The sequence below is a fragment of the Protopterus annectens genome, chromosome 6.part1 (genome assembly GCF_019279795.1).
Source record: "Protopterus annectens isolate FY-2018-M chromosome 6.part1, PAN1.0, whole genome shotgun sequence".
NCBI lineage: Eukaryota > Metazoa > Chordata > Ceratodontiformes > Protopteridae > Protopterus > Protopterus annectens.
The window spans coordinates 158,193,203-158,217,649 of NC_056738.1; the positions used below are offsets into that span (position 1 = coordinate 158,193,203).

Here is a 24,447-nt window from a genome sequence, read left to right on the forward strand (position 1 = left end):
CTGCATCACCTGATTCAAATTACTGCATTTTAGCTAAGACCGATTAGAAAATAGTAAATGATTTTCTCTTAAAAGTGTGCAAGATTTAATTCTGATGCTATTATTTCTCAGTAAATAAGTATTGTAGACCATTACTGAGTTCCGCATACTGTGCAAAAGTTAAAAATAACTACAAAGACAGAAACTAGGTATAATGTAAAATGCCGGACTGAGGTAACGAAGGCATTTGAACCAATACATCTGCCTGCTGTGCATAAAAGGCAATATCTCAGTCCCTCTCTGAGATTCTGTTATGAAAGTGTGACACACAAAAGGTAAAATATATCTAACACTACTACTCTGACTTAGTGATTCAATGCAATATGTCGAATTTGATACCGCCTCTTTGAAAGATTCACTGCGGCATTTTTAGCAAAATGTATTACAAATGGAAACTATATTTATTTTTTGTGATATATATATATATATATATATACACACAAGCCTTTTATGTTGACATGATTTTACATCTGATGTAATGACTCAGTAAAGAAGTATTCTAGACCAGTACTGCATTCTGCATACTAAGCAGCCATTAAAAACAGCAATGTGTAAGTTTGGCATTAGGGGGTTAGAAACGTGTGTACAATTGTATGTGTTTAGGGGAAGGGATAAGTAAGGGGATAGATTCAGTGTTGTGGTTGAGTGCTGCTGTTTGTAGTGTGTGTCTAAGCTTGTCTTGTGTCATTACAGTGTTACAGAAAGGGCTTTTCTAAGGTAAGGTGCAAGGTTAGGGTTAGGGGCAGGATCAGGGTTAGGGTTGGAGTTAAGAAGCATTAGAAAGGTGTGCATGGTGTGAAGCCCTCTTATGCACTATTTAATGCCTGCTAACTCTAAACCTAACTATGCTCTATCCCTATCTCTAATCATGCACCTTTTCTGAATCTATAAATTTTTCTACTAAGCTTTTGTTGTTTTTAGCCCTTTAGAACCTACTAGTTTAGCTTTTATGTCCTTTTCCTCTTCTTCTACAACTTCTAATACTTTCCATGAACTGAAAATGGCAAATGTTATAAGTCCCCCTGTTGAAAGCACTTAATTCTGTGTTAGCAGAAAGCGTCTGTTTTTTTTTTCTTTTTGATTTGGACATAATTATTCAGGTTCTCAGATGGATCACATGTTTTTATTTACTTGGACTTTTCACTTTATTCTTACTTCTTTCCTATTTCATAATCCATGCCTACTTTCTGTGTTGAATATGTTTTATTACTATTAATTGTGTTACTCCCCAATATCTGTCTTTACTCCTCTGTGAACACTATTACATATACATTCTTCTTTTTTTCTCTTTTGTGGTTTCCCCTACAGTAATTAATTATCATTCTGCTCTACCTAGCAAGAGGTTGATTGCCTCATAATGTTTATTACTTTACCAAATGCAATTATTCTGGTTTTTTTTTCATATCCTTGGTTCATCATTTGCTATGTATCTGTTATGAGCATTAATGACAGCCCGGTTCTGTTTTAACTTTCCTTGTTCTTTTTTTTTATTTCATCTGTTAATGGTATTATTCATATGCATGAACCATTTTTCTGCTGCAAACCACTACACACGCTGAGACATTTGCTTAATAATCCTTTTCTAATTGATTCATATAGGTTCATAGGTTCATAGGTTCATACTAGGCTAACTGCCCTTGTGGGCCATTTTAAGCCTAGCCAATTATCCCTTGTGAGACTCAAACCCTGCAGCTTGTGCTTGTAAGGCAAACACCTAAACTATTAGGCCACCCTCCCAACCCAAAAAATCCATTGAAGTTCCCTGACTGGGAATCGAACCTGGGCCATGGCAGTGAGAGTGCCAAATCCTAACCACTAGACCACCAGGGATCCCCATGTTAATCTTCAGCTTCAAAGTCTGCCTAACCATTTTCTTATCTTGAAAAATTATTTTTATTTCACTATCACCTATCAACTTTTCACTGTGCTTTCTTTTTTCTTTCATTTTTTTTCTTATTGTGATAGTTTAATGCATGCTACATCTTCTTTTCATTGTAATTATAGATGAAAAATATACAGTCCCTTTCCATGACAGACACACCTTGTTGACCCTTTATTATTTTTCACATTTGCCAATTCCAGTTTTTCAATAATGCAGATGCCTGCATATCTTATTCTGGTATAGAGATGGTTGGCATAGACAGACCATTATGGTTTCTCAAGAATGTACTCCATGGCTGTCTCTTAACATTATGACCCCTCTCCCACACACTGGAAATACCCTAAAAGCTTCAATGTGTCCTTTCTCTGTGTTGTATGCAGGGTCATGTTTCTTCCAAAATGTCAGTTAAATGTGGATCATTTTCCTGTGGCTGCTTCAGAGCACTGCATACTAATGTGAGATTATAGGTTCATAGGTAGGTACTAGGCAATCTGCCCAAAGGCATTTATAAGCCTAGCCAGAATGTGTTGGCTTTTGCCGCCCCCTTAGATTAGTTCCCTGTGCCTCTCTCCATCAGAACCACTGAAGTGATCCCGAGGGTAAACTTTCTGTTTCCCATCCACTTGTCAAGGTTTCTCTTTAAGAGTGCTAGCGAGGAACTCTGCCTAATGTAGACTGGAATCTTGTTACAAAGCATGGGAAGTCTCTGGGACAGGAATCTATCCCTCCAGCACGTCCTATTTATTGTTGTGGTGAGGTTTAGATCCCTAGAGCATGTGGCTCGAGGGGATAAGGTTTTCTTTAGATGGAGCATGTCCATCAGTTCTGGGTTGGACATGGCCTTATACATCAGGCAGAGATCACCTCTGAGCAGGCAGTATGCAACCGAGTACAGCTGGAGTTTCTTTAGTCGAGCTGCATAGGGCATCTCTTTGAAGCCAGTGATCCTCTTGGTGAGGTACTTCTGTGGTCTTTCTAGCTGTTGCAGGTGTCTTGCAAGGTACACCCCAAATGGGGCACTGTACGCTATGATGGGTCTGATGAGTGAGGAGTAGAGGGGCACAATGACCTCTTTTGATCTGGATGCAAACCTTTTGTGATTAGGTGGGCCACATAGAAGGATTTTCTAACCACTTTGGCAATGTGATTATCAAAGGAGAGATTACTATCTACTTGGGTCCCCAGATCCCTTATTATGTTTTTCGTATTTAGAGGACTACCACCTATGTGGTAGTTTGTGGGTACTTTGTTATTTCAAAAGGGAATAACTATGCACTTTTTGGCATTTAGCTTGAGGCCATGATTTTGACACCAGGTATCCGTCTCAGTGAGACCCTTTTGGAGGATGTCTGTGTCAGCCGGTGAGTCAATTATAGCCCCTAGTTTGCAATCGTCTGCAAACTTGGTCAGCCATAGTCCTCCTATGCTTGTCTGTACCTCTAAGAAGTATATGCCGAACAGGAGGGGTCCTAGGACATAGCCCTGGGGAACGCCACTTGTAACCGGTTTAGAGTCAGATCTAGCTCCCACAATTCTCACCATATGGGTTCTGTACATGAGCCAAATGGCAACCCATCTTATGACATAGGGGTTTATGTTCCAGGCTGGAGAGCTTGTCTATAATACCAGAATGGGGAATGGTGTCGAAGGCCTTTGCAAGGTCTAGGTAGGCTATGTGTACCACCTTTCCCTCATCTATAGCCTTGGTAACTGTCTCAAAGAAGTCCACCAGGTTTAGGAGGCATGATCTGCCCTTAACAAAGCCGAACTGGGTAGGGTCCAGTGATTGGAGGTTCCCAATGTCTCTGTTAATGAGTTCCATGATGATGTGCTCCACAGTCTTGCAGACCAAGCTAGTCAGGCTTATAGGACGAAAGTTCCTGGGGTCTGTTGTGGCTCCACCTTTGTGGAGCAGAATAACTGTTGCTGTGCACCACTCTATGGGTACATAGCCTGTGGAGAGGCTGAGTTTGAACAGTGTGTTTAGGTGAGGGGTTAATTCATCTTTGAGCTCATGTAGGGTGCATCCTGGGACACTGTCCATTCCCATTGATGCTGTGTTTTTGGCTTTGGAGAGGGCTATTTTAACCTGAGTGTCTGTGATTTCAGCAGCTCTACATTCTTCTGGTATGATTATGGGCCCTTTTGGGGGTGAGAGGGGGGTGAAGTCTGCACTGAACCTGTCTGCCAGGATGTTGGCAATATCGGTTGGTTCAGTGTATTTTGTGCCATTTTGCACTAACTCTGAGCAGATCTGAGCACTGCCACTTAGATTCTTGACATAGCTAAAGAATGCTTTGTGGTTATCTTTGGAGTGCTTGGCAAGTTTTCTTTCAAAGCTTGCCTTGCACGATTTTATGAGGGACCATAGTTTCTTGCTGATACTGATCAGGAATGCCTTCCCTTCTTGGGATTTGACTTTTTTCTGTACTAGTTTCCTCCTTCTATTGTACAGCTTCTTTATGGCAGGGGTCCACCAGACTGGTTTACTTTTCTTGGAGGAGTGAGTCTAGGTTTTGCTTGGGATAGCATGATCCATGCATTCTTGTAGGTGCCCATAGAATGCATTCATACAGGATTTTGCAGCTTGGACAGCATTATCCTTTAGCATGGGGGCTTTGAAACTTTCCACCTCCGTCTTAAGTAACGTGAAGTTTGCTTTTGAAAAGTTTTTCACGGTGGTTTCCTTGTCCGGGGGTGGGGGCAGAATGTGGATATCCAACATGATTTGTTCATGGTCAGATCTAACCAGCGAGGGTTGGCCTCTGGTGTGGAACACCGGTTACCCATGTTGGTGGTGACCAGGTCCAATATGTTGTCACCTCTGGTGGGAGTGTTAACCAGTTTTTCCAGGGTGTTTGACTTTATAAATTCTAGGAAATGTTGGGCAAGGGAGTTAGTACTTGCGTAGTTCTCCCAGTTAATGTTTGGGAAGTTGAAATCACCCAATATCTGGGTGGTTGGTAGGACATTTATGTTACCCACTGTTTCCAGAAATGCAGAATGGGGGTCCTGGGACATGGTGGGTGATCTATAGCAAGCTACAATTTGAATTGCAGTTTTGCCCATTGTTAGTTGCACGTGGATAATCTATGAAGCATTGTGCTGTGCCACTTACCTGGAGGTGTGGGTATCCTTGATGAATATGGATACTCCCCCACCTTTTGTATTTTGGTCCGGATTCTGTGGCCAAAATGTATGGTATGAGTTGTAGCCTGGTAGTGCTGGGGTGCTCTCTTTTTCTGATACTGCATATATATCGATTTTCTCCATACTGCGGAGTAACTCGAGTGAGTGCATTTTGAGGTTTAGACTTCTGGCTGACTGTAGTATTACCCTCAGATTTGGGTCTATATTACATCAACGAACATTTAAATGTCCAAATCTCTAAAGTTTGACCTTTAGAGATCGAACATTTAAATGTTTGAAAATGTAATAAAAACAAAATAAAGAAAACAAAAATTAAGAAAAGGGTTTTAGCACTGTGCCCACCACACCCCCCATTATTTAAATATACCAACTCCGAGATCGTATATCAGTGCACTATAGTGCGGAAAGGGGAAATTTCCCCTTCACTACACTGTAGCGCAATCTCGGAGTTGGTATATTTAAGTAGGAGAAGAGTTGGGGGGTGCAGCACCCCACGTGGGGGGTTCAGGGGGGCTTGCCTCCCTGCCTACACCTTTTGGTTTATGTATTTATTACTTTTTTTTTTATTTTTAAAGATTTTCGAACAGGTAAATGTTCGATCTAGAACGATCGACCTTTACAGATTCGAACATTTATGTGTTAATTGATCTAATATAGACCCTCAGATTTTTCTTACCTGTGCTCTTCACGGCGGTGGGTTTGTCTTTTGAGCCTTACCTAAAAAAGGCAATATGGGAGTGGTAAGAGCCTTGGCCAGTATTTGAAAGCCTAAGGGTGACAGGTGCAAGCTGTCTCTAGTGAAGCAACGTGGCTTGTCGAGCATGTCATCCCAGGCAGACAGACATTGGATCCCCTTTGAATGACACCAGAAATGTAGTCAGTTGTTGAAATTGATAATGTTTTCTTTATACCGTGGTATCATTCTTGGTGAGGGCAGGATGCTATTCAGGGTCAGGGTCATACCGGTGTGGGCTACATGATCAGAGAGCTCTTCCATGTCTCTTTTCATGTAGTCCAGGGAGGTACAGCTCAGGTCATTCACACCAGCATGGACAATGACAGAGTCATATTTGTACTTGTTCTGGAGTGACCTCAGTGCTTGTGTTATGTGGCGGATCCTGGCACCCGACAGGCAGCTAACAGTAACCTTCTCCTTATTCAGCCTAGTGAGTTCTTTCTGTCTCCAATAAAGTTTGAATTATTCCAGATGTGCAATGTGACACTGACCTAGCTTTTATTAAGAAGACCTTGCTCAGTGAGTACTCTGTCCTCCATAGGGTATCTGCTATCACATCTAGAGGTCTCTGCAATCCATTGTCCTACAAGGGGTAAGACTGAAGTTGGAGTAGTCATCTGCTTTAACTCTAGGTTACAGATGATTCAGGTTGCACCTGGAAAACCAACTCTTCTGAACACAATCTAGATGTGGGATGAGATTATTGATTTTTCCTCATCTCCCATTCTTCTGATTGTATTAGGACATTCTTACAAGAATAACCTAACTTCCTGGCTGACTGAGTGCTTAATCACCAGAACCTTCTTGTTCTTGGTGACTTTAAGATCTTGGATGATGGTGAGTCAGTGGCTGTCCAACCAACCATGTTCTTCTAGGTGGTGAGTTAAGTGTACTATCCTGCCTTTCTGCCAACCGATTTTTATCTTCTCACCAATGTGAAGTGGGTCTTCATTTCCACTGACCAAACTGCCACTATAGATCCTTTTCCTTCTTCAGAATTCATGGCCACATGTCTAGTCTCTGGCAAAACTATCTGCTTTCAAATGCCAGCTATTACACATGAGCTGTTATTTATGATCTCAGACCTATGTCTTGTGACCTGTGGGTTAAATCCATGTCCCTCTAGATTGGAGTCCATGTTAAGGGCTGTATTTTTTCCAACCTCCTTGAAGGTATTGTTACCACAAAGCATTGTGCCTTTGTTTGTGAAATTATGATTATAATAGTAAAAACTTCTGGTTGAGAGATGATGTGCAATATGCTTTGTTTTGGGAGTGTGTGAATAAGTGTAAAATGAAGAGTGTGAAAGCCATAATTCAGAAATAGTATATAAATATGCACTTTTGTAAGTATATGTACAATGTGGAGACCTCTGCTTCTGCCTTTATATCCTGAAACCCCTTACTCTTTAATATATTTCTAAGTAGAAAAAGTCTGTTTGTGTAAGGTGGTATGTTAAGTTATAGATTCTCATTATTGTTAAATAGGAGGATAATTCTAAAGAAAAATTAGGAAAAGAATACAACTGCCTTACCCATTTTCAGCTATAACATTTGCAAATAGTTTTCCCACTTCTAGAATGTCTGTTGGACATCTGCCTACCAGAGAGCCCAAACATTATCCAAATCATTACATTATATGACTGGAGGTTATCTCTCACATCTTTCAACCCTAATGAAGATCCTCTTGATTCAGATTCCAGGCAGCCTCTCAATCAAAGTGTGTTTCATACACCTCATTAAGCATAAACTGGACAAGGTTGCTTGTGGTCAAGTTCAGCTCTCTGATGATGAAGCCGCTAGTCACGGTTTTCCATACAAAATCACTGCCAGTGCATTTTTAAGCGTGTTCCAGCTGTGATTCATTTCAGTTTTGGAAGTTCTCTATTCTACAGTACTTACGTTAGTCTAGGTTTGGCATATACACGTTTGGGGAATGTGGGGTGAGCCTTATCCCTTAAAAATAAATAAGACTTACTTTAATTTTTTTTTTGGGTCATGTTGAGTTCCTGATGAGATGAACCCTGTTAAGTTGATGTTTACTAAAGTAGAATATCAGGGTTTCTGGTGAAGCCCTACAACTGTTCTCATTATAATGTGAAGAGTAACACTGTTACTCTCTCTGTACTCAGGAGAAACCACATCAGGAATAGCATAAAACAGCAACATAAATTCAATGCATAACAATTTAAAGCAAGTATACGAGGAAAAAGACCACAGGTAGACTATCTAATGACAGAATAATTTATTTTCATTTTTACAAATGGTTTCTCAATCACCAAACATGCAAATTAGTAAATAAACAAAAAATAAATAATCAAGCTTGGCAATGCATCAACAAGAAATCATGGTATAATTCTGGGGTTTAGAGGCAGTAGCATCACCAGGAAAAAATAAAACCTTATTACTATTATATATAGACAGCTGATAAGCTACCATATGGAATATGCATTCAGTACTAACCACCTCACAAATATAACAACAAAAAGTAGGGCAGTTCAAAATAAGGATATTAAAAAAATGCATGATCAAGCCAGCCCAAGCGACCAGTGTTGGAGGAGCAGCTTGGGTACTTAAGGCACTGGTAATGGAGAAATGGGTGTGCACATGTGGGGGTGGGGAGGGGGGGAGGCAGGTGAGCATTCCCTATGATAATCCCTAATGGAGGCTAGTTTATCATTTGAGAGGGCATGGTCCAAAGTGGTGATTAGAGTGGGGATATGTCTGAGTTGCTGCAGTGGCAGGACAGACACCTCATGCCCCTAATGCATGCCCACCTCTCCAATGTATTCCACCGATCTGTTAGGGGAGCTGGAATAGCTAGGGTAGGCTGTTGGTTGGCAACAAAGAGCCCCCAGGGCACCCTTAAGTTCCACACTGGCCCAAGTTGTAATATTGGCAATAATCTCGGGATAGAATGGAGTGGCCAGTAGACCTGATCATGGATATGGGGCACTGGGGCTGGTTGTCAGGAGGAAGTAAGGCACACTCAAAAAAAATAAATAAATAAATGAATTAATAAATGATAAAAAATTTAAAAAAATCTAAATGGTTAAGTGTGATGGAGTGGAGTGTCTTGGAGTCCATTATGGAAGGTTAGATATTTTAAAGCTAGACTGGGTGATTTTGTTAAGGTGATTTAAAGGTGACAGAGAGTACCGAAGTCAGTAATGAAGAAGGAGAAATGGAATATGCCACTGTAGCAAACTGTGTCAAAATGTGGCAAAATATCAGTTTATAGAAGGAAAAAGTGAAGATACTGGAAGTAGTGAGCCAAGAAAATAGAGGACTACATTCTTTGCTTCAGCAACAGAATATCATTTGTAACTGATTTACATGAACTAAGACTGCTACACTCAACATCAAGAAAGATTTAATCTGAGAACAGGCTGAAAAAAACAAGTGGAGAAACTGAGTCTGAAAAATTAATGACTTAAAGAGCAAGGGGTCACAGGGACACCATAAGAATTCAGGATTCCTGAAAGAATTGCAGTTGAAATTACTGGGGGGGGGTCTTTTAAATAAATGGCGTCAGTGTTATGTGCCCTCCAAGAACTAAACTAACCCAAATACAGAATATACAGGATGAGTAGTCTTTCAGGTTATTCCCAGTAGCCCTTACAATCCATCTGCATTTGTGATCTTTTAGGGTTAAACACAGAATACGGAATACATTTCTACAACCCCTATTGTTAAAAGGAATAAAAGTAGAGAATTCTATTATAAATATGTTCCAAGAGTATTTTATTTTTATTTATTTTATTTTTATTTTACATTTGTTGACCGGGATAGTCTGACTGGAGTCATGTTCATTTTCAGCGGAGGCCCGGGGAGAAAAGCTCCAAGACAATCAGTAACATTTAATAATAATGAAAACACATTACAGATTTGATATGTACAAAGAAAGGAAAACAAATTCACAGGTTAGGGTTTCCCCCTGGTTATAGTCTGGGTAAAATACACAGTAAATTGACTAATAATTTAAGGTAAGTGTTAGCCATGCTTGTTACAGTGGCATAGCCAGTTTATTCACTAAATATATTCAAGAGCAGTTTAGCTCATTTGGATGTTAGAAAAGCACAAAGCACTTCATTTTTGCACTGTGTGTCAATAATGAAATCAGTGGCTATACTTGTTCAGACCTTGAAAATGAAGATTAAACTTTCCCTCCACCTGGTTCTAGACAGTCTGAACTTCAGAAAACAGTGACAAACTGGATCAAAAGCAGAAGATATGCTCTGTGTAACACAGAAGCTGCTCTTTTTTGTTACAGCAAAAAAGCACACTCAGCCCATGAATGATGTAGTAAAGGTGGTAGGGAGTGGCATGAATAATAGCGGTGGTTCTACAATAGAACCTAGTCCCATATGGACATAAGACAGTTGAGCAAGAGTTGATGGTCTCCTGCATCATGGAGCACATGAAGCACATGGAACACGCCTCCTTGCAGTAGACGTCTGGTGATGTCAGATATCACAGTGTATCTCCACAACATACAAGGATTCTGGATATGAAGAAGCTGATGAGCTACTTGGACTCAGAGCTGACCAATGATCTACATTATTTGCTTCACCTTGGTGAGTGGCACCACAGAGAAACAGATTTCCATGGTAGCAAACTGGATGAGGAGAAAGCCCAGATGCTGTGTGCATAATGTATCCTTTCCTCCTAAGGCTTTCAGTCTGCTAGGAGTTGAACGATGGAACAACAGGGTATAGTACTTTAAAGCAAGTACCATTTTTTGAGGCTAAAGAAATGAAGCCTAATAAATGGAAGGGTATGAAACTGTTTCATTGCATAATTACAGTTTTTTCATGTTGTGCATCTAGATTAATTCATGGAATATGCAAATTTCATTCTAGAGTAAAGGTGCATCTTAATGGTACTATCAGCTCACAGCTCCAGATGGCTGAGTGATTACATGAAAAGCAAGCTGCCGGAAGCAAAACATGAAATTTAAATGAGAAAGGACCCCACGCAAACAATTACTGAATCAAATAAAGATGCAGCATATTCAGGATAGCAATAGATGATGCTCACGCAATTAAGACAGGAGTACATAACTTATCTCACAATGACAGCCAATTACACCTTCTCATATAAGGGTATCTCTGTTTCACTGAAAGATATCCACTAGGTAGGAGCACAAGTGTCATGTCAAGAAGAAGATTTGCACTGCAAAGGCATGGCTGCCACCTTCGCAGCACCTCACCAAATGAAAAACTCAGACATTTTGCCTAGCTCCATGATTCAGATCAATGAATCCTTGACTATAACCAGGCGACTGGGGTGCAATTATTGTCACAGGTACTGAGGAGCCAGGCAGAGAGGGGGAAGAGTAAAGGGACACGGCCCATGTGTCTCTCTCAGGTGGAATAAGGGATTTAATGCATTCAGAGACATACAGCAGTACGATCTACCTGATGGAGACAGAAGAGACCACAGCTTGTTCTGCATCGGTGCAGCAGGGTTACTTGAAAGAGACCTCTCTCACAGAAGTGAGAGGAAACCCTTTATAGGCAGTCGACTGCATGCCCCTCACCAACACCTCATCAGGTTAATGAATGGATAGGACCAACCCCTGACAGCCTCCTGGGTGATAACCCCTCTTAGTCAGCTCTTGCTCAGACATGGGAATGGATGGTATAATTTGCCAAGGTAGCCTGATGGTTGGCAGCCAACAGGGACCAAAAGTCCCCAAAAAGTCAGATGCCTCACTCTCACATATATATTTCCCCAGATCATCTACTACTCCAGTCATTCAGTTCAAATTGTGGCAAACAAAGGTATCAACAAGTAAAGCCATGAAATCCACAGCAGATCCCACATTAGAATTCCTAAAGAGTCCCATCCACCCACCCATAATTATATAATACTCGTGCACCAGTAGGAGTGTACCTTGTGACAATAACCCATAGCTAACATATTCACCATGAAACAGCAGATGAAGGGAGCATCATCCTCATCCCATGACACATGACACTGGGAAGTTAACAATGACCAAAAGGAAGCCTAAGCTTCCAGAAACAATAAAGGGATGTAATTTCCATCCTGGAAGAACAATATGGCTGCCACAACCTAATGGAAATAACAACACAGTCCATGCTACCTTTTGGAGCTTACTTATCTCTTCTGTGTGGGTGAGCCAACAGTCATGGGGAACCTTCTTGCAGAAAAGCATGACAAATGCAAGAAAATACTTCTAACTGGTTTTGGGGAAATCATATGCTTAAGACTAGGATACAACACCCACACAAGAAAAGGGGTAAGATATACTACTACTACCCCCATCTCACTCTGGTGTGCAGCAGTCCTATCAGAGGGGTTTGTCAGTCACCTCAAACAAGACTAAGAGGATACCACAACCAAATTAAATTGCTCATGAGCAGGTTGCATATGCCTACAATCAGGGAGCATGAGGTTGTTCATTCATTCAGTCCTTCATTCATTCATTCATCCATCAATTTCCATTTTTTTTTTATTGTAAGGAAAAACAAAGGCAAAAATATGTTCACAACAGAAAACTTCATTAACGTAAAAGATCATAAATGCAGACTATTAACCATGAACTTTGAAAGCAAATCAGTATCATAATTATGTGTAACAAAGATCGAAAATACAACTTACTTACAGTGAAATGTCAAAATAATTATGTACATATAACAATTAGGCAATTGTTAGGAATTGCTAGAAGTGAGTAAAGAAAGACAACTGCTTGAATAAAACTTGTTCATAGGTTTATAGATAGGTACTAGGCTACTGGCCCTAGGGCCTATACAAGCCTAGCCAAAAAGGTACCCTGGCTTTTGCCACCCAAGAAAATTATTTTCCTGTGCCCCTGTCAAGCAGAGCCACAGAAGTGATCCCTGGGGTGAATTTCCTATTACCCATCCAATCATCAAGATTTGTCTTGAAGAGTGCTAATGAGGAGCTCTGTCTGACATAGAGAGGTAGTCTGTTCCAGAGTATGGGAAGTCTCTGGGACAGTAATCTATCCTTCCAGCATGTTCTGTTTATTGTGGTGACAAGGTTTAGGTCCCTAGAGCGTGTAGTTTGGAGGGATTGGGATTTCTTTAAGTGGAGCATGTCCAACAGCTCTGGGTTTGACATAGCTTTGTATGTTAGGTAGAGATCGCCCTTGAGTAGGCATAGGTTAGATATGTGTTTACAGGGAGTATATGGGGAGAGAAAAATCAGTTACAGAAAGGATTGAGGTACAGCAGATAGAAAAAAGTACTGAGGATGGGAAAAACAGAAGAGAGCAGAGAAAAAAAGACATTGGGAAAACAGGCTTCACTGATGAAATTGAAATGTTTTCTTTTTAGGCTACACTTAAGTTACACAACAATGGCTAGGATTAAATAAAGTCCACATTGCTCATGATAAATGCCTAGAATGGGTTGGCCAATTATGGCAATGGTGAGAAAATGTGACTCAGAGACAAGTATGGCCACAATAAGAACGTTCTCATGATTGGCTCATAACCATGTCTGTGAATCAAACAACACTGCCAAACCTGCCTACATTAGTGATCTCCCTACATGCCCATGCAATGCGTTATCAAAGGCACCAATTCACACACACACACACACACACACACACACACACACACACTTTCATGAACACACACATACACACTCCTAGACATTCCACCCCCAAAACACATATTCAATCATTAACAATAAAGCACTCCCACAAACTCAATTATGTTCACAGAAACACTCAACCATCCACTCGCATGCACACAACAAAACACATGCATATATATGCACTACGAGACTCTCGATTCTCTACACACACAAACAAACACTCATGCAGGCTCATTTATGCCTTTACAGACAAGCACACACACTCACGTCCACACACCTACCCACACTAGCCCCACTTCATTGAACTAATCTGTACAGCCAGTATTCCCATAGGAGTGACTGGTGACCACTGTGATTTTATGGGGGCCACATTTTCCTCCTGGAATTTTGCTCAGCCAAGGAAATAGGAAATCATGGACATTTTCTATGGAGAGCACATTGCTAGTTAGCATTATCTAATCCCTCAGAGCATTACAACAGCACACGGTTTCACTAACAAGACCTCTTTCTACTCTGAGGCTCCCGTGAGGAAACAAGCACAGCAGTAGAGCAGTCACTGAATTCAAATGTCATACGATGTGGAAGCATTCTGAACTAAGGTTTCTGCATTGTTTTAAGTCTTTCTGAATCCCTGAGAATGAGTGTTACAGAAGATGAGGTTAATAACAAATGTTGTCCATTTGGACAGATACATGTGCAGAACCATGTAGGTGTTAGTTTTCTAGTAGGCTTTGGAAAATGATTTGATTCAACACAAAGTTCACAGAGGAGTATGTTTCATTCTTTATCAGCAAAAACTGAGTATAGAGCATCACCATGCCAATTTTTTTACCTGTACGTAAGTAACACATTTTGATTTTGTGACATAACATTTCTGGAGGTTTGGAGGTATTTTTGAAATAGTTCTTTGCAAGTAGGACAACTGAGTGGTTTGTGTGGGAATTTAAGGACTATTTTGAAATGGAAGTCAGTAGGTGGGGTAGTTCAAACAACTGTAATTTCTACAGTGCTGTGCAGTGGGATGTCCTCCTTTGAAGATTAACAACAATCTTTGATATTTTACTGTAGGTTGCTTGTAATTTGTTGAGTAGAGGAGTCTGGACATTGGTTAGTATATTACAGTCAGAATCAGCACTAATAAAATTGGAGTTGAAAGTACATGTGATGTCAGACTTGTTTGGAAGAACGTTTGGAGTAGGTTTTCTTCCATGTTTCAGTAGGGTATGTGCAGTCAACCAGAAAAGTTTGGTGACTGGTTTTAATCCTTTTAAATAAGTAACTGCTGAGGGCCAGGCATCTTGCACATGTCTAGCAGACATGGATTTTTGATATGCAAGGAAAGAGAATCATAAATGGGTGGAGTGAGGATAACATCTCAGGCATAACCATCCATTACACTGGCCTGGTCATGCTCTCCTTTGCTATTATGTGGTAACCTGTCTTTAGCCATGGAATCAAGCTCTGGCCTCCACTGCAGGAAGGCCCCATTTTAGACAGAACTCCACCTTTCCTACTGGGATGGGATTTTCAATCCCATCCTCACTACCTGTCTCCTTCAGCATTTCAGCCACTTGCCAACTTTGGTCATCTGGGTCACAGTCAGAGCTTCATATCTCCTCATCACAGAACCAGGGTCACTAGTATATGGATGTACTGTCACGTGGTTTCTATTTTCCTTCATAATAGGAAAAGGAAGTTTTCAGCATCATCACATTATGTGCAAGATAGAGTTAGGCACTGGAGAATTATAACAGAACACATTTGAAACACATAGGGAAGAGGGTGAGAAAAATATAATATTAGCCAGTTTTGATTTGGACATTGAGCATGGTAAGTGGCATGACAATTATAAATTAATATGTAAGCACCATGCTGGGGAATAAGATGCAATCTACTGTCCAAAGGGCCATGCAGAGAGTGTTATATCTAAAGATATCAGGGCTAACCAGTTCTCCAAGAAGAGATGAAAGGATATGGGACATACTGAAGCCATAAATAAAATAGCTAATTAAACACATCAAACAGTCTTTATTTAGAACAACAGTCCATGTTTTGTGACATATTTCTTATATTACATATTATTGAAGGTCTGTAATTCATATCATGTCTTCAACACAGTTGGCTTTATTCTTCACAAATAATTCTGCAGAAAGTACTCAGTCCATTGCTGCAGGCATGTGGAGGGTATTAAGGGTAGTTATTAACGCATAATGTTATATTTAGAAAAGCAGGCAAAAGATAACTATAAGTCCTTCATCAGCTATGTTAGAAAACTAAGGAATATTTCACTACATTGTTCTGAAATGTAACATAATGGAGCCACCCAATCAAAGCCAAATGACACTGAAAACAGGACTGCTGCAAAATTCTCCCCTAAAACTCAAATTATAACTCCAGTAATCCCCAAAGTACTCCCACTCCCTACCACTGCTAAGGAACATGTCCTTAAAGTGCTTCCAAAGACCAAAAACACTTTTTGCACAAGCCCTGGTAATCTAGCTGGTTGTCTGATTAATAGTGTCAAATGTGTGCTCACAGAACTTCTCATTATATGATTTAACCTAAGCCTATGTCTCCAAATCCTAGCACACTGACATAGTGATACTCCCTCACAAGGGTGGACTCTCGATGGATCCAGGAAATGACAGCTCCATCAGTCTTACATGTCTGATCGGTAAAGCCATGGACAGCATCATCACTGGCCTCACTAACTATGACACCAAAAATCTAGTTAAGCTCAACCCACAATAATTTGGCTTCCTAATGGGTAGATGATGCCAGATAGATCTTGTCAGCTTCTTTGAGAAGGTCAGTAAAAAAGTGCACAGTGGGTATATAGTTCATGCTGCCTATCTTGATCTGGCCAAGACATCTTACACCATACCACAAGAAGGAATTGTTAATAAGCTAATAGCCTAAAATGTCAATCACTTTGTGATAAGATGGATATCCAAATGATTTAATTACTAACTACACATTGCCCATGAAGGAGATACCTCTTCCAACAGAATGTGATAAGTGGTGCCCCCCAGGGGATCTGTGCATGAGTGGTTCCCCCAGGGAATCTGTACATGTGATGAGTGGTGTCCGCAGGGGGTCTGTGCTTGGTCCTGTACTGTTCAGCACCAATAATGTCTGGTTAACCACATTTACTGATGATTGCAAACTGGGAGTAACTGTCAAGTTCCCCACAGGTACATTTACCATTCAAAATGAACTAACATGAGTTGACACCTGGTGTTTGCAGACAAATGTCAAGAAATGTAGTATTAGCTGTTCCAGGAACCAACTAATCAATACAGCTTACAACATTGAAAAAACACCATTATCAAGTGATTCAGTGACTAGAGATCTGGTTACTTAGGTACACAGTTCCTTTTCCTTTGATAACCATGTGGCTACTCAAATCAGAAAAAACATTCTATATTTTGCAACTAATTGCCAAAGGTATATCTTCCAAAACCAATGAAATCATTGTTCCCTTAAATTCTGCTTTAGTCAGACCTATTAGGTTCATAGGTAGGTACTAGGCTATCTGCCCGAGGGCATTTATAAGCCTAGCCAGAGTGTGTCGGCTTTCGCCACCCCATTGATTAATTAACTGAGCCTCTGTCAAGCAGAGCCAATGAAGTGATCCCAGGGGTGTATTTTCTATTACCGATCCACTCGTCATCGCTTCTCTTGAAGAGTGTTAGTGAGGGGTTCTGCCTAATGTAGTTAGGAATTTTGTTTCTAAGCACAGGGAGTCTCTGTGACAGGAATCTATCCCTCCAGCATGTTCTATTTATTGTTGTGGCAAATTTTAGCTCACTAGAGCGCGTGGCTCGCAGTGACTTGGATTTCTTTACATGGAGCATGTCCATCAATTCTGAGTTGGACATGGCTTTGTAAGTCAGGCAGAGATCACCTCTGAGTAAGCGATATGCCACTGAGTACAGCCGGAGATTTTTCAGTCGGGCTGCATAGGACATATGTTTGAGGCTAGTGATCCTCTTGGTGAGGTGCTTTTATGGTCTTTCCAGCTGTTGGAAGTGTCTTGTGAGGTACATCTCAAATGGGGCATTGTACTCTATGATGGGTCTGATGAGTGACAAGTAGAGGGGCACTATAACCTCTTTATTTCTAGATGTGAACCCCTTAGTAATTAGATGGGCCACATAGAAGGATTTCCTAACTACTTTGGCAATATGATTGTCAAAGGAGAGATTACTATCTACCTGGGTCCCCAGATCGCTTATTACCTCTTCTGTATTAAGGGGGCTGCCGCCTATGTGGTAATTCGTGTGTGTTTTGTTTTTCCCAAATGGGATGACTATGCATTTTTTGGCATTTAGCTTGAGGCCATGACTTTGACACCACGTGTCTGTCTCAGTAAGGCCTTTTTGAAGGATGTCCATATCAGCCGGAGAGTCAATTATGGCTCCTAGTTTGCAGTCATCGGTGAACTTGGTTAGCCACAGTCCTCCTGTGTTTGCCTGTACTTCTGAAAAATATATACCGAGCAGTAGGGGTCCCAGAACTGAGCCTTGCAGGACACCACTTGTGACTGGATTAGAGTCGGACCTGGAGCCCACTATTCTTACCGTGTGAGTTCTGTCTGTAAGCCAGTTGGCATCCCATCTTGTGATGTAGGGGTTTATGTTCAGGCTGGTGAGTTTTTCTATAATACCCAAGTGAGGAATGGTGTTGAATGCCTTGGCAAGATCAAGGTAGGCTGTGTGAACCACCTTTCCCTCATCTATGGCCTTGGTGACTGTCTCGAAGAAGTCAACCAGGTTTAGTAGGCATGCCAGGTTTTTGTGATATAAAAAAATGAGACCACAATAAACTATTTCAAAACTTTCCCCACCTTTAATGTGACCTATAACCTGTACAATTCAATTGAAAATCAAACAATTCTGTTAGGGGACAAAATATAAAAAAATATAAAAAATAAAAATGTACAGTATGCTGGTTGCATAAATGTGCACACCCTTAAATTAATACTTTGTTGTGTGCGCACACCCTTAAACTAATACTTTATTGAAGCACCTTTTGATTTAATTACAGCATTCAGTCTTCTTGGGTAGGAGTCTATCAGCATGGTACATCTTGACTTGGCAATATTTGGCCACTCTTCCTTGCAAAAGTGCACCAAATCTGTCAGGTTCTGAGGGCATCTCTTGTGCACAGCCCTCTTCAGGTCACCCCACAGATTTTCTATTGGATTTAGGTCTGGGCTCTGGCTGGACCATTCCAAAACTTTAATTTTCTTCTGGTGAAGCCATTCTTTTGTTGATTTGGATGCATGCTTGGGGTCATTGTCGTATTCAAATGTGAAATTCCTCTTCATCTTCAGCTTTCTAGCAGATACCTGAAGGTTTTGGACCAAAGGTGACTGGTATTTGGAACTGTTCATAATTCCCTCCACCTTGACTAAAGCCCTATTTCCAGCTGAAGAAAAGCAACCCCAAAGCATGATACCGCCACCACCATGCTTCACTGTGGGGTTGGTGTTCTTTTGGTGATGTAAAGTGTTGTTTTTGCACCAAATGTTCCTTTGATAATTGTGGCCAAAAAGTTAAACCTTGGTCTCATCAGACCATAACACATTTTCCCACATGCTTTTGGGAGACTTTATGTATTGTTTTGTAAATTTTAGCCGGCATGGATGTTTTTCTATGTAAGAAAAAGACTTTGTCTTGCAACCCTACCCCATAGCCCAGATATATGGAGAATACTGGAGATTGTTGTCACATGTAGTACACAACCAGTACTTGTCAGAAATTCCTGCAGCTCCTTCAGTGTTGCTGTAGGTCTCCTGGCGGCCTCCCTGACCAGTTTTCATCATGTCTTTTCATCAATTTTGGAGGGACATCCAGTTCTTTGCAACATCACTGCTGTCCCATATTTTCTCCACTTTTTGATGACTGTCTTCACTGTGTTCCATGGTATATCCAATGCTGTGGAAATTTTGTTAACTGTACTGAACCTTTCAACATCACGGTGTTCGGTAGGACCTTCATATTTTCCAATGTCTCCAGAAAGGCATGGAAGATGATCTGTAGTATGCCATAATTTGCATTGCAGATTTGCCCGATGTTAGTTGCACATGGATGATCTCAGAGGTATCATGCTGCGCCACTAACCTGGAGGTGTGGGTATCCTTGATGAATATGGATACACCCCTTCCTTTCGTGTTTCGGTCCATGTTCTGTGGCCGAAATGTGTGGTATGAGTTGTAGCCCTGGAGTGCTCTCTGGAGCCTTGAACCAGGTTTCACTTACTGCACAGTTGTCGACATTCTCCATACTTAGGAATGCTTTGAGTGCATGCATTTTGAGATTTAAACTCCTGGCATTGAGTAGCATAACCCTCATTTTTTTTACTTCTGCTGTTTACGGTAGAAGGTTTGAATTTTGAGCCTTCCCTAAAAAAGGCAATATGAGGGCAGCAAGAGCCTTGGCCAGTATTCGAAAGCCAAGGGGTGACAGGTGCAAGCTGTCTCTTGTGAAGCAACGCAGCTTGTTGAGCATGTCATCCCAGGCTGACAGACACTGGATCCCCTTTGAATGACACCAGAAGCTTAGCCAGTTGTTGAACTTGATCATTTTTTCTTTATACTGAGGTATCATTTTTGGTGAGGGCAGGATGCTACTCAGGGTCAGGGTCATACCTGCCTGGGCTACATGATCAAAAAGCTCTTCCGTGTCTCTTTTCATGTAGTCCAGGGAGGTACATCTCAGGTCATTCACACCAACATGAACAATGACAGAGCCATATTTGTACTTGTTCTGGAGTAACCTTAGTGCTTGTGTTATGTGGCGGATTCTGGCTCCCGATAAGCAGCTAACAGTAACCTTCTCTTTGTCCAGCCTAGTGAGTGGGGCGTCGGTGGGCCTGACTGTTGAGTCATCTATTACTAGTGTGTTAGGTATGTTATTTCGCCTTAAGGGCTGTGGTTGTGCGGCACATTGATTTTGTGTTTTATGTGTTGTCTGGTTTGTGACGGGAGGTGAAGGTTTTGTGGGTGTCTGCTTTGGAGCTCTCTGATGCTGATGCTTTTGCAGGTTTTTATTTATAGCCTCTGAGTATGACTTCATGTATTTATGGGTATTTTTTGCCAGTGCTGGTTTAGTAGGTCTATGTGAGGCTGGAGGTGTGGTGCAAGTATTAACCTTCTCCTCATGACTGTCTGTTCCAGTCTTGGGTGGAGAGACCTTAGCCTCCAGTTTGACTGTATAATTGCATCTCTCGCATATGTTAGTGTTTTGTGGTAGGAGGAGAGGGCTGTCTGTGTACATGAGGCAGTTGTAACATTGCCTCAGGGTACCCAGAATCACCAGCTGGACTGGAGAGTACAACTGTCACCGAATAGAATACATCCTTAGGTATGCACAGTGGATATAAAAAGTTTACACACCCCTGTTAAAATGCCAGGTTTTTGTGATATAAAAAAATGAGACCACAATAAACTATTTCAAAACTTTTCCCACCTTTAATGTGACCTATAACCTGTACAATTCAATTGAAAATCAAACAATTCTGTTAGGGGACAAAATATAAAAAATAAAAATGTACAGTATGCTGGTTGCATAAATGTGCACACCCTCAAATTAATACTTTGTTGTGTGCGCACACCCTTAAACTAATACTTTACTGAAGCACCTTTTGATTTAATTACAGCATTCAGTCTTCTTGGGTAGGAGTCTATTAGCATGGTACATCTTGACTTGGCAATATTTGGCCACTCTTCCTTGCAAAAGTGCACCAAATCTGTCAAGTTCTGAGGGCATCTCTTGTGCACAGCCCTCTTCAGGTCACCCCACAGATTTTCTATTGGATTTAGGTCTGGGCTCTGGCTGGACCATTCCAAAACTTTAATTTTCTTCTGGTGAAGCCATTCTTTTGTTGATTTGGATGCATGCTTGGGGTCATTGTCGTATTCAAATGTGAAATTCCTCTTCATCTTCAGCTTTCTAGCAGATACCTGAAGGTTTTGGACCAAAGGTGACTGGTACTTGGAACTGTTCATAATTCCCTCCACCTTGACTAAAGCCCTATTTCCAGCTGAAGAAAAGCAACCCCAAAGCATGATACCGCCACCACCATGCTTCACTGTGGGGTTGGTGTTCTTTTGGTGATGTAAAGTGTTGTTATTGCACCAAATGTTCCTTTGATAATTGTGGCCAAAAAGTTCAACCTTGGTCTCATCAGACCATAACACATTTTCCCACATGCTTTTGGGAGACTTTATGTATTGTTTTGTAAATTTTAGCCGGCATGGATGTTTTTCTATGTAAGAAAAAGATTTTGTCTTGCAACCCTACCCCATAGACCAGACATATGGAGAATACTGGAGATTGTTGTCACATGTAGTACACAACCAGTACTTGTCAGAAATTCCTGCAGCTCCTTCAGTGTTGCTGTAGGTCTCCTGGCAGCCTCCCTGACCAGTTTTCATCATGTCTTTTCATCAATTTTGGAGGGACATCCAGTTCTTTGCAACATCACTGCTGTCCCATATTTTCTCCACTTTTTGATGACTGTCTTCACTGTGTTCCATGGTATATCCAATGCTGTGGAAATTTTTTTTGTAACCTTCTCTTGACTGATACCTTTCAAGAATGAGATCCTTTTGATGCTTTGTAAGCTCTCTGCGAACCATGGCATTTGCTGTAGCAAGTAACTGGGTAAATGTCAGGAAAATCCTACTAGGAAAGCTGAACATTACTTGGGGTTAATCAGAGTCTCTAACTGATGGCAGATGTGTACCCAAGAAGACTGAATGCTGCAATTAAATCAAAAGGTTTAACAAGGTAATAGTTTGAGGGTGTGTACACACAAAAAAGTATTAGTTTGTGGGTGTGCACACTTCTGCAACCAGTGTATTGTACGTTTTTTAATTTTTATATTTTTCCCCCAACAGATTTGTTTCTTTTTCAATTGAATTGCACAGGTTATAAGTCACATTAAAGGTGGGAAAAGTTTTGAAATAATTTATTGTGGTCTCATTTTTTTATATCGCAAAAACCTGGCATTTTAACAGGGGTGTGTAAACTTTTTATATCCACTGTATCTCACTAGACATATAAAAAAAGAAAAGCTGCTGAGGTTCCAAACTAAAAAGATCTCTGGTCTAGATGCTGGAGTCTTGACCTTTTACTCTATTGGTTATAGACTATGGGGAGCAGGGGTGTAGCCAGTGAATTTCATTTTGTACTCACAGATCTTTATTGCTAGGCCCCAATCTACCTGGCATTTAAAAAATTGTCATATCACTCGAGCTGTTGCCCCCCCCCAAACTTAATGTGTGTAATATTGTGAACTGCTCATTCAAAAACTATTAAAGGTATTGTTTTTAAGATTCACAATCCTCTGTGTAAGCAAGCTATACACATGTTTTTAGAGGCATTAATCTAGATGTTATAGACATAATATGGCTTGATAAAGCACAAATATTTCTAACATGTTCAGAAAAAAAATCAGAGTACAAAGAGTGTGCCTGGCTATATCCTTGACTGAGAAGAGATTTATGCCTCACTTACCCTGCCCTTAAGGAGACATCTATCCTTCACTTCCTTCTTCTTGGTAAGTCAAATAATTCAGGCAGCACTACAACCAGAGATCTAAACTACATCAATAAATAAATAAATAAAACACAATGGAGCGACAGGTAAGTCCCTCTGCAGGTCAAGCGATGAGATTCCTTACTATCCTTCAAATGTAGCTTGGAGGACTGGATTGGTACCCTTAACTTTACACTAGGATTTCGGGGCCTCAGCCTCCTTGAAAAAGGTGGTAGAACCTGAGAGTGGCTATTGGCAAGGTGCACACGGCCTCTGCAGTGATTGCCATGTATACCTTATGATACTATGATGACATATACCTCACATTATCACTTAGTTTTTCAATCTGTCAGCTAGTCAGTGCAGAACTTATTTCTCATGGGTGAGTCCTTTTAGTAGCATTAATCTATGAAGTTAATGTGCCCTTTCACAAAAGTTGTCTCTTTTTAACTTGCTATAAATTAAGTTCTTACTGGAAACTGGAATACCTAACATTTATCAGGCAGTTAGCAGTGCAGGATATACAGAAGATTTAATTACCTCCTGTGGAGACTGCATGTCAGTTTACTTACGTACAAAGTCAATGGTTTCTGTTACCACTGAAGTCTTAGTGTAGTCAGAATTGAAGGATTTACTCAAAAGTATACAGTAAAACTACTTCTGTGCAGTAGCATTATACTATAAATCTATGTATGAATCTGTGAAATAAATTATGTCTTTACTTGGGTCCCCTTTGAAATCTTAAAATAATGAAAGATTGATTTTCAGTATCTCGAGATGAAAATAGTGCAGTTATTCAAAACTGCACTTTAATGAATGTTAGTTTACCGAATCTACAGTTGTGGTGTGGTGTGCTTTGTCTTTAAGGTGTAGTGTGGTCTGGGATTTAGAGATGGCAGACTATGTGTGGTTGTGTACGGAGATTAAGGTAGGTTTTAACTGTTTAAGGGTTTTGGGTAGGGATTTATTACTGTTAGTTGTTTGGGAGGTTTTGGGAGTAGGTTGGGGTAGATAGGTGAGCATGTGTGTGTGTGTGTGTGTGTGTGTGTGTGTGTGTGTGTGTGTGTGTGTGTGTGTGTGTGTGTGTGTGTGTTAGTGTCGAAGGTGGGTGAGTTTTGTAAATGTGTAGTGTGCGTGTTTTTCATGTGTATGTTTGACAGTGTGCAAAGTAAGCGTAGGTTTTTTGTGTTCTTCGTGATAGTGTGACCTCAGAGTTGGTATATATAAGTAGTGGGAGTATGGGGGCGCAGAGGGGGCTTGCATTTTAGTGCATGTTCGGTATTTCCATCTTGAGATACTGAAAGTCGATCTTTCAGTATTTCGAGATTTGAAAGTAGACCCCATTACTTATACATAGCTACATTATCATTCAATTAATGGATCATTGTAATTTACCCCATTGCCTTCTTCTAGAATTAGTCAAGACCCCTGTGGCATTATAGTCTCTAAGACATGATTTTTCTGTCTCATTTCCATTTTCTTAATTCTTCCTTTGTTCATATAT

At 40.6% G+C, this 24,447-nt stretch overlaps 1 protein-coding gene and 1 non-coding gene across 6 annotated transcripts in view; both read right to left on the reverse strand.

Annotated features, from left to right (window-relative positions):
- B3GALT1 (beta-1,3-galactosyltransferase 1) overlaps positions 1-24,447 on the reverse strand; it is a 2,392,726-nt gene that overhangs the window by 985,905 nt on the left and 1,382,374 nt on the right. The gene's annotated exons all lie outside the window — the stretch shown is intronic.
- On the reverse strand, positions 1,798-1,869 carry TRNAE-CUC. Its single transcript has one exon. It is a non-coding gene; the product is annotated as a tRNA-Glu (tRNA).